Raw genomic sequence first — 12358 nt, forward strand, 5'->3', positions numbered from 1 at the left:
GATCTTCTAAAGAAAACGTACCAGAAAATTCCGAAAAGTAGCCAAAAAATTGGCCATGGTGCGTCGAGGAAGGAAAAAAAAACCATAGAGTTTCATGTGGAAGAGACTGAGGAGAGCATAGCGTTTTAGTTGGTATGCTAACTATATGATCACATTTTAGTATGAGGTGTTCTATTGTTTCTACAGATTTACCACACCCCGTACATGTGTTTTCTTCTTCGTTAAATTTCTTTTTATAGATCCGCGTTCCATAGAGTTAGTAGAACAACTCTAGAGGAAAAGCTGGGCCGGAAAAGTGGGAACCTCTAGGGCGCCGCCCTTTCGCACCTGAACATCGCCCCCGAGTGCTCCGTGATCGCTGCGCATGCGTGAGCTGAGAGAAGGTGAGAAAGGAGGACAACTCTTTTTCGCGGGATGTGACGTAACACTGTTGCTTGTTTTTACTTTTTTGAAAGAGCTACTCTCGAACGTAGATTAGCCATTGCCGTCGTATCGGCTGCAAGAAGTTCTGCGCGTACTTGGCGCGCTTTTGTGCGTGTCGAGAGCGTATAACGTGCGCGATATTCGTGCGAGCGCAGTTTGACTTGAGCAATCGTGGGCTTGGACTCCGTGACATTTGCTTTCGTCATATGCGAGTTATGGGCTTTCCGACAGGTAAACCGCCACTGTACTTAGGTGAATACCTTGTTCTTCGTGGTCCTGAAATAAATAGCGCGTCCCTGCGATGGTGCACAATACGTGCTGCATTATCGGTGCAGATAGAGAAAACTTATCCTGTGAGCCTTACTTCCGTCAGTCAGTCGGTTAGATGTTTCGCTCTTATCCAGTGCACATTTCTTGATATCCACTAACGATCTGCTTAAAATATCGATGAAGTGTCTATTGACCGACCAGATGTTTTTTTTTATTATTATTATTCACGCAACTGGTGATGGGCAGCAGCGTTACGGCCGTGAGTTTTCCTTTCGAGCAAACCTTTTCAAATTGAAGTTTTCGCTCATATTCGCGAGATAGCAAATTTAAGTGTTACACCCGCTGCTGTATTTTTCGATTCCATGTGACCTAATTTAAGCTGCCTCAGGTTGTATTAACGCGCGCAGAGGCTTTTCGAAGAATAGGTGTCACCTGAGAAATCAATGCAGTGTGCCAGTTCTTTTGGAATGGTGCTATTTGTGAAATTGATCATATTTCCCCTAGTCATGCTCAACTACTTACTGGTCAGATGCTTGAACTTCCGAAGCAGTATTTGTAAAGTTTCCCTTCCAACTTAGCATTGTAACCGACGCTTCTCGGAAGTATGAGTGGTATTTGCCCCTGCAACACAGCCATGAGTTCAAGTTCAAATTGTGCCCACCGATTGTCTATCCATGTGCCAATAGAAAGCAAAGAACTCATTTCTCAATTGTCGCAACATTTCTTTTTCATTCCATCTTCAAGAAATTTGTTTACTTCTTTTCCTGGTCATTGTGGACTTGCTTTTGCCAAACTATCCAAAACTTCAATGTGTGCATAGCATAGTGGGCCTGTAGGTTTTTTTTTCTTGTATTTAGCGCATTGCCCATCTGACTGGACAAATGAAGTAACTGCATTACAAATATTTCACTTCCTTGGAATGTCTGTTCCATGTGCCTCATTACACGGTTGAATTTGGCACATGCACCTTCATATGACCAAGTGTAGGTTTGTATTGCAATGGAAATAAGAACATGCGTGCTTCAATTGTCTTCATCACATTGCTGATGCCTTCAATGTGTGAAAATGGCTTGTAACAATATTGCTGTGTTTCATGTGAGGATATGAAATAGAATAACTTTCTTCTTTTATGCTGAAGGTATTCACCCCTTTTGCCTGTTGGGCTTCAAATCTTATAGATAATGGTGTGAGCAGCCTGGGGTGTGCCTGAAGAGCAATGCTAGTTTGTGCATGATCATATTGTTGCTGCTGGGAAGATATCTTAGGCACATTTTTTTCATGCAATTAACACAAATGTTTCCATCTTTCCCCTTGTGGCTCAATCGTAGTAGACCTGTTCATTTTTCAGTTACTTTGTTGTTTATTTTTGTTACATATCAGTGTTATGTACTATCAAGTTAGTGGGAATATAAAGCTATTTTATGTTGTATTCATGGGGAATCCTAGCCGATCCCTCGTCATGGGTATGTGTCATATGTCACAGGCAACAGTCATTCTAGTCTCTCTTCTTGTGGTAAAAGTATCCCAAAGCCTATTTTGTATGCTTGCAGATGAGTTGAGGTTTACACATCAATGCCAGCTCACAAAGCATCTAATACGGCAATCAGTCAGCCACCTCCGCAGATGGAGAATTCTGCAATTTCCAATCATACTGTTTCTGTTGTCCTTGGCAGTGATGTTGATTGCACACAGAGGGAATATATTGCAGGACAATAAAAATAACTTGTCATGACAAGGGCAATATATGGTAGAAATTATAATAGGCTATGACCAGCATTAGCGCAAGCCCTGGGGTATCTAAAAAATGAGTAAAGTGCTGGTTTTCATATGCTATAGCTGCTGTGTGCATTAAGCTCAAAACTTCCTTCTTGGCAACATAACCCAGGAATGCCCACTCCAAACACTCTTGCACATGCACTTTGACAGCATCTGCTTTGACCTACCTAATCGCATATCAGTAAAGATGCATCTAGTTCACTAAAGACTAACAATGCTGCAATTGAATGGAACCAAACTGTTCTCGAAAAGTTCTTGAAACCAGTCAAGCAGGTTTTTGAGAACTTTTTATCTGGCAAAATGACAAAATGAAAGTATTTGAAATTAGTGATGCAATGCTGATGAGGTTTGAGCATGCATTTCAACGTGCTTGGCTTTCATTATCTCTTATCATAGTGAACCTGCCAAATTGGCAAAGATCTTGAATGAATTCTTCACTAGGCCCAACTATTTTGTTGCTGCCCTGTATTGTCTCTATAGGAAGAGTGCACAACAAGGATCTTGTGGCTTCCTGTTATCATAACACTCTATAATTTCCTTAGATGTAGGGCCATTTGATATTCACCAATAGATACTTCCACAGGATTTAGATGATGCCTTTAAAGATGTGTCCCTCATGTTTACATGTAAAGGAGCACTGACATTTAACTTCTGGACTGAATTTTTTCATATTAGTCTGGTTCCAAATGGCAGCTTTTATGACCACACCATGCCACTGAAAGCTGCATGTGCTTTGAGCAATTCTTTGTGTGCTAAGACTTGCTTCACTAAATAAATTTTCTTATGACTCTTTTCAAACATCTAAATTAAAATTTAATTCTAGTGTTCTATAAGTCACAACCACGATACGATTACGAGCCATGCCATAGTTGCGGACTCCGGCTTAAGTTTATAGCCTGAGGTTTTTAACATGCACCCACTCCACAGTGTGCACCAAGACAGAAAGACCAATGTTGTGCTGCACTCTTAATGCATACATGGCCTTGATATTTTTCGTCAATACCTCGTGCACGAATTATTTGCAATTGCTCCTTGTTTTGCTATATTGAAGTACCTTATATATTCTTTGCTTTCACAAAATAAAACCAGTTGGAAGCCTGTCCTTTGCGTGTGTCTATGTTTCAGTTCACATCCTGTCTTCCTCGCGCAGTTTAAAATTTTGCCTAAACAGTTGTATAGCTTGTGTATACGATGTGTAATTAATATTATGGTGACTGCAGCACAGCAATGGTCTAGTGGCATAGTGTCGACATAGTATAGAGATGGTACTAAGTTAAAGATTTGGAAATGCCATAAATTGTGCAATCAACCCTTATCCGTCGGTTTCCTACAGCTGCAGAGCACTTGACCACTGCAGCAGTCAGGCATGCTGTATATTGGGCAGTGCCAGGAATTGCGAGATCAAGACAGGCTGCCACTAGAAGTTCCTTGGGCCAGGTGATAACTCAAATACATCCAAATATTTCTATATTTCACTATATAAACCTTTGTAGAATGAGGAACTTTTCAAGGGTGAAGTTGTTTCACACAAAGGAAAACTATTACTAAATAGCGACCAGTTCCTTTTGTTTTGTAAGCGAGATTGCATGTATTTGACATTGCTTACTGGCTCTTAATTATTCTTGCTGTCCAATACAAGCATATGCACTCGCATATGTTTTCAAACAAAACTTGTGTTTAGCCATGTTTGTGGTGGAATAAAATTGGTCCCAATACAGAACTTTGTGGCACACCAGATCTTACTAGCGATCGCGGAGAAGAAAGTTAATTAGTAGTTACAAATTGGTACCGGTTAGTTAAGAATTTACTAATCCAATTCGTAGTCCTGTCAATTCGAAGTTTACTGTCGTATGTGTATCGGACCAAGCCAATGTCCCCTGGCCTGGGCGGTCCCTGGCGCTTCACCTAGTGGTGGCCTTTGAAAATAGCAGCGTGGCACCAGTGGTTGCATCAGGATCTAGGCTCATGAAGATAGACAGCAACATGCACAGGGCAAGGAGTTCGGCAGCCTGCTACTCGTCACATTTGTGGATAACACTATAGTTTTTGCGAGTCCTAGCCCCTACCTAGGGTACCAGTACCAGTCTGTGCACTGCGTGTGTGTGTCTATATATGTGTGTGTGTGTGTGTGTGTGTGTGTGTGTGTGTGTGTGTGTGTGTGTGTGTGTGTTTGTGTGTGTGTGTGTGGTGCAGGATTGCTCGTTGGCAGCATGTGCTCATGCAGCAGCTGATGGGCCTTCGATGTGTTTCGCCCTGGTAGTGCGGTCGTCTTTGTGGTTCTAGAGCTGCACTGGCATTGCCCAAGAACAGGATATATCGGCATGGCGCAGAATCGCAGAGTGGGAGCGCTCCATTCTATTCCCACTTCATTCCTTCAGAGTTGTGGTTTATGTGATTCCAGTCCTTTTGTCGAAGTTCTGACAGTTGAAACATTCCCACTCCTTGAGTGGTCGAACTAATCTACTCCAATCCTCCAATTACAGTAAATAAAACGCTTTCTGTATAATTACTTACTACTTGCGCCCCGATACGATAGCGTAGAGGTATAGCATCTGCCTCATGTGCAAAAGGACTGTGGTTCAAATCCCGGTGCCACGCAATTTTCCACTGGATAAAAAAAAATCCACATGTTGATACAGCTGTATAAACAGGCCTGGTGGCCTGACCCCGGTGACCAGAACCGGTAATGCACTCCCTCACCAGAGCAGGATTGGCCACCTTGGTGCAGTACTTGGCCACAACCTTCTATATGCATAGAACAATCAAACCCTGGCCCTCAGTCCCCAGCAGCTGCAAAGCAACTGACCATTGCGGCGGGCAGACCTGTGATGCAGCAGAGTGTGCCAAGAATCTCTGGATCTGGACAGGCCGCCATTGGAATCTGAACCTGGCAATGTTTAATGCTAGAACGTTTTCTAGTGAGGAGAGTCTAACAGTGCTATTGGAGGAATTAGCGGGCATTAAATGGGATATAATAGACCTCAGTGAGGTTGGGAGGGCAAACGAAGCATATACAGTGCTAAAAAAGCTAGCACATGCTGTGCCACCAGGGCTTAGCAGAGAGACGAGAACTAGGAGTCGGATTCCTGTTTAATAAGGATATAGCTGGTAACATACAGGAATTGTATAGCATTAACGAGAGGGTGGCAGGTTTTGCTGTGAAACTTAATAAGAGGTACAAATTGAAGGTCATACAGGTCTACGCCCCTACATCTAGTCATGATAACCAGGAAGTCGAAAGCTTCTATGAAGACGAGGAATTGGCGATAGGTAAAGTAAAAAAAAAAATACACTATACTGATGGGCGACTTCAATGCCAGGGTAGGCAAGAAGCAGGCTGGAGAAAAGCCAGTGGGGGAATATGGCAAAGGTTCTAGGAATAGTAGGGGAGAGTTATTAGCAGAGTTAATAATTTGCGGACAATGAATACCTTCTTCCACAAGCGGGATAACCGAAAGTGGACGTGGAGGAGCCCTAATGGCGAGACTAAAAATTAAAAAGACCTCATACCCTGTGCTAACCCTGGCATCATACAAGACGTGTACGTGCTCGGCAAGGTGCGCTGCAGTGACCATAGGATGGTAAGATCTCGAATTAGCCTAGACTTGAGGAGGGAGTGGAAAAAACTGGTACATAAGAAGCCGATCAATGAGTTAGCGGTAAGAGGGAAAATAGAGGAATTCCAGATCAAGCTTCAGAACAGGTATAGGGCTTTAACTCGGGAAGAGAACCTTAGTGTTGAAGCAATGAACGAAAATCTTATGGGCATCATTAAGGAGTGTGCAATAGAAGTCGGTTGTAACTTCGTTAGACAGGATACCAGTAAGCTATCGCAGGAGACGAAAGATCTAATTTTAATACCACCCCTTATACATAGCTTTCATTGATTACCAGAAAGTGTTTGATTCAGTGGAAACCTCAGCAGTCATGGAGGCATTACGGAATCAGGGTGTAGATGAGCCATATGTAAAAATACTGGAAGATATCTATAGCGGCTCCACAGCCACCGTAGTCCTCCACAAAGAAAGCAACAAAATCCCTATAAAGAAAGGCGTCAGGCAGGAAGATACGAACTCTCCAATGCTATTCACAGCATGTTTACAGGAGGTATTCAGAGACCTGGATTGGGAAGAATTGGGGATGAGAGTTAATGGAGAATACCTTAGTTACTTGTGATTCGCTGATGATATTGCCTTGCTTAGTAACTCAGGGGACCAATTGCAATGCATGCTCACTGACCCGGAGAGGCAAAGCAGAATGGTAGGTCTGAAAATTAATCTGCAGAAAACTGGAGTAATTTATAACGGTCTCGAAAGAGAACAGCAGTTTACGATAGGTAGCGAAGCACCGGAAGTGGTAAGGGAATACATCTACTTAGGGCAGGCAGTGACCGCGAGTCCGGATCATGAGATGGAAATATTCAGAAGAATAAGAATGGGCTGAGGTGCGTTTGGCAGGCATTCTCAGATCATGAACAGCAGGTTGCCATTATCCCTGAAGAGAAAAGTGTATAACTAGTGTGTCTTACCAGTACTCACCTACGGGGCAGAAACCTGGAGGCTTACAAAGAGGGTTCTACTTAAACTGAGGACGACACATCGAGCTATGGAAAGAAGAATGATGGGTGTAACGTTAAGGGGATAAGATGAGAGCAGATTGGGTGGGGGAACAAATGCGAGTTAATGATATTTTACTTGAAATCAAGAAAAATCGGCATGGGCAGGGCATGTAATGAGGAAGGAAGATAACCTATGGTCATTAAGGGTTATGGACTGGATTCCAAGAGAGGGGAAGCGTAGCAGGGGGCGGCAGAAAGTTAGGTGGGCGGATGAGATTAAGAAGTTTGCAGGGACAGCATGGCCACAATTAGCGCATGACCGGGGTAGTTGCTGTTTATTCAAGCACTTTGCAAATGTGGCTCGCTTTTAAGCACCCCTTCTTTTGTCTAAAAAAAAAACAAATGAACATCCAGTATTCTTTTTTAACTTTCACTAAGCTTATCGTATAGCTCAGTGTTAACATATAGGTCAACATACAGTATATACAGGTGAGGTTACAGAAAGCAGTAATAAATAATTGACAGTAAACACTGCTTGGATGATGAAAAACATGGGAATCAGGTCATTTTATTTTCGACAATTTTTTTTTGGCATCGGAGGCTAAGCAAATGGTGATGTAGCAACACTGGAAAGACTGAATAAGATGGATGTGGAATGCCTTGATGACTTCTCTTTCTGTTTTTTATTTTGCCTTCGAAAGGAATTTATTCTGTTCCAGATAAGGGAGGCAGCTTTTGCATCTGCAAGAGAACATCGGTGGATGTTGTGTGAAGCACTTTTTCCATGCTTTTTTCACTACCTGAGTAAGGTAACTTTCTTGGTGCTTCATCACGCAATTTATACAATCAACTTCCAAGAATTCTACCCTAACGAGACTAACGGGTCGAATTAAGATGCAAGAACCTGCTGAAGCGCCGTTGATTCATTTGGCAATATGTGCTTGAGTAACACGCCTCTGAAACAAACGTGCATCAAATTTCTATTTGTCCACAGTATAAAACTAAAGTAGAAATGCCTTAACTCCAAACCAAAATAGAAACATACGCGTACCTCATTTTTTAGAATGGCAGCTGATTTTCTAAAGCCAGCTTTGCTGTATTACAGCCATGATATGTGGTAAAGCATATGAATGCTACAATCACGGTTTTAGTTTTGCAATCGATTGCACAGCTAGGCAATTTTCGTCTCAATGTCCTTCGAAAGCAAAAAGTGTTCGTTAGAATCGGATAAGTACCACAATCGGACATTGTCAGCTGCCGTTACTGCTTGAAAATCTTTTTCGGGTGGGTCAAAAATAGGCATTTCAGAAAGGAGATAGCATTTGTTTAACGCACTCACTGTCCCCTAAGCTCTACTGAGACATGCGCTGCCACTAAAAGGGGTCTTTATTGGGGTCTGGTCAAGTTTGCATTATCCGGCGAATGCCAGTTTTAGGATCGAAATGATGAATGTTTAATCCCATTGAAGTGCATGGGTGTCGGCCAGGTTTGAATTAACTGAAAAAATTAAATTAACCGGAGTCAGATTATTGGAAATTTACTATACACCCTTTTCTGTTCTCGAAGAAGTTGCCATTTTAATATGTAGTTTTCTTCTATCAGTGTGGCAATGGTGCTAAATTTAGTATTTGTTTGAATCATCCATTGTTCCAAGGACAAGCTACAAAGTAGGGGCACACTTTGAGACTTGAAACATTTGCACATATAAAGGAAGGGCATGTTAACATCTGTACAATTAACATAAGTTGGCTGTATTGTCTGCATAGCATGTGGTTGCTTTTTTGGAATGTGGTCTTTCTGTAAAACAAAGTTGCATTTGTTTCAAATAAATTGCTGAACCATTACTTGTGTGTTTTCCTGTGCTGATTGCGCTTTTGAAAGTGCGGTGAGCAACTGCAGACTGAAATGCACAAGGCTTCACTTTATCGTGCCAGGAAGCATTTTGGCTTGACAAAGGAGCCTTAACCCCTTCCATGCACACACTTTTTTTTGTATAAACACATCAAATGAAAGACAGTGACCTCTTCTCATGTATTTTATAGCCTGGCAGTGTTAAAGACAGAGTGAAGTTGTACGAATACAATTTACTGTTAAGTATTGCTGCTGAAACCTCATGCTTGTATATAGTATATGCATGCAGTCCTGGCTATGCCATGGTAGAGCCGTGAAACAGCTTTCACCACACTGCCTGCTATAGCATTGCTGTGTCTGCAACCTGAGGTCAAAACTATAAATCTCTAGAAGTTCAGCAGCACAATTGAGCGCTATTTTCGTATGTTCGATGCACTCCTGGCCAGGGACTTTTCGTCCTGTAGGCAAAATCGATGGCTGCCTCGGACGCTGTTTTGGAAAGAGCGCAGCGTACCTCGAAAGCTTGCTCACAATGCTTCACCAGCAGGTTATGCCAGTGAGAGTGGAGGGGGGCACAATAATTTGACTTTACATGGTGCGGCACAATACCTTAAAGTGCTGCTGCTTCTGGCTTCCATTTACTATGACCTGCTGGTGCACCTCAACATGGAGCAACCCCATTTCACTAAAATTCTGAATTCTACCAACATGGTGTGGTGTGGCTATTTATGATCACTGTATAAAACCGGGACAAACAGCATGTCTAAAAAGTACAAAAGCTGGTATAACTGCAATGAATGACCTGCAGTCATCCGAAATGTGCAAAATCGTAATTGGTCAAACTCAAACACTGCAGAGTTTAAGTAGTCCTGGCACAATTTTTTTCTTATGCGTGTGTAGCTGTCATTCATTTAACTACACTACAAAACTTCAAATTCCTTCTATGCGCAACAAATATATCCTTAACGCCAACTTTTAATCATGTGCCAAAGGTAGTGTGGCTCCATAATCTGGTGACAACATTGCATGGTAGGTCACAAACAAATGATGCATGCTGCAGTTGTTCATCAGTAAGCCATGCCATTATTAGGTCATTGAAAACTGAGCATGTTAGGACCACTATGCAGCACAACATTGGTCTTTCTGTCTTGGTGCACACTGTGGAGTGGGTGCATGTTAAAAACCTCAGGCTATAAACTTAAGCCGGAGTCCGCAACTATGGCATGGCTCGTAATCGTATCGTGGTTGTGACTTATAGAACACTAGAATTAAATTTTAATTTAGATGTTTGAAAAGAGTCATAAGAAAATTTATTTAGTGAAGCAAGTCTTAGCACACAAAGAATTGCTCAAAGCACATGCAGCTTTCAGTGGCATGGTGTGGTCATAAAAGCTGCCATTTGGAACCAGACTAATATGAAAAAATTCAGTCCAGAAGTTAAATGTCAGTGCTCCTTTACATGTAAACATGAGGGACACATCTTTAAAGGCATCATCTAAATCCTGTGGAAGTATCTATTGGTGAATATCAAATGGCCCTACATCTAAGGAAATTATAGAGTGTTATGATAACAGGAAGCCACAAGATCCTTGTTGTGCACTCTTCCTATAGAGACAATACAGGGCAGCAACAAAATAGTTGGGCCTAGTGAAGAATTCATTCAAGATCTTTGCCAATTTGGCAGGTTCACTATGATAAGAGATAATGAAAGCCAAGCACGTTGAAATGCATGCTCAAACCTCATCAGCATTGCATCACTAATTTCAAATACTTTCATTTTGTCATTTTGCCAGATAAAAAGTTCTCAAAAACCTGCTTGACTGGTTTCAAGAACTTTTCGAGAACAGTTTGGTTCCATTCAATTGCAGCATTGTTAGTCTTTAGTGAACTAGATGCATCTTTACTGATATGCGATTAGGTAGGTCAAAGCAGATGCTGTCAAAGTGCATGTGCAAGAGTGTTTGGAGTGGGCATTCCTGGGTTATGTTGCCAAGAAGGAAGTTTTGAGCTTAATGCACACAGCAGCTATAGCATATGAAAACCAGCACTTTACTCATTTTTTAGATACCCCAGGGCTTGCGCTAATGCTGGTCATAGCCTATTATAATTTCTACCATATATTGCCCTTGTCATGACAAGTTATTTTTATTGTCCTGCAATATATTCCCTCTGTGTGCAATCAACATCACTGCCAAGGACAACAGAAACAGTATGATTGGAAATTGCAGAATTCTCCATCTGCGGAGGTGGCTGACTGATTGCCGTATTAGATGCTTTGTGAGCTGGCATTGATGTGTAAACCTCAACTCATCTGCAAGCATACAAAATAGGCTTTGGGATACTTTTACCACAAGAAGAGAGACTAGAATGACTGTTGCCTGTGACATATGACACATACCCATGACGAGGGATCGGCTAGGATTCCCCATGAATACAACATAAAATAGCTTTATATTCCCACTAACTTGATAGTACATAACACTGATATGTAACAAAAATAAACAACAAAGTAACTGAAAAATGAACAGGTCTACTACGATTGAGCCACAAGGGGAAAGATGGAAACATTTGTGTTAATTGCATGAAAAAAATGTGCCTAAGATATCTTCCCAGCAGCAACAATATGATCATGCACAAACTAGCATTGCTCTTCAGGCACACCCCAGGCTGCTCACACCATTATCTATAAGATTTGAAGCCCAACAGGCAAAAGGGGTGAATACCTTCAGCATAAAAGAAGAAAGTTATTCTATTTCATATCCTCACATGAAACACAGCAATATTGTTACAAGCCATTTTCACACATTGAAGGCATCAGCAATGTGATGAAGACAATTGAAGCACGCATGTTCTTATTTCCATTGCAATACAAACCTACACTTGGTCATATGAAGGTGCATGTGCCAAATTCAACCGTGTAATGAGGCACATGGAACAGACATTCCAAGGAAGTGAAATATTTGTAATGCAGTTACTTCATTTGTCCAGTCAGATGGGCAATGCGCTAAATACAAGAAAAAAAAACCTACAGGCCCACTATGCTATGCACACATTGAAGTTTTGGATAGTTTGGCAAAAGCAAGTCCACAATGACCAGGAAAAGAAGTAAACAAATTTCTTGAAGATGGAATGAAAAAGAAATGTTGCGACAATTGAGAAATGAGTTCTTTGCTTTCTATTGGCACATGGATAGACAATCGGTGGGCACAATTTGAACTTGAACTCATGGCTGTGTTGCAGGGGCAAATACCACTCATACTTCCGAGAAGCGTCGGTTACAATGCTAAGTTGGAAGGGAAACTTTACAAATACTGCTTCGGAAGTTCAAGCATCTGACCAGTAAGTAGTTGAGCATGACTAGGGGAAATATGATCAATTTCACAAATAGCACCATTCCAAAAGAACTGGCACACTGCATTGATTTCTCAGGTGACACCTATTCTTCGAAAAGCCTCTGCGCGCGTTAATACAACCTGAGGC

The sequence above is a fragment of the Dermacentor albipictus genome, chromosome 1 (assembly GCF_038994185.2).
Source record: "Dermacentor albipictus isolate Rhodes 1998 colony chromosome 1, USDA_Dalb.pri_finalv2, whole genome shotgun sequence".
Taxonomy (NCBI): domain Eukaryota; kingdom Metazoa; phylum Arthropoda; class Arachnida; order Ixodida; family Ixodidae; genus Dermacentor; species Dermacentor albipictus.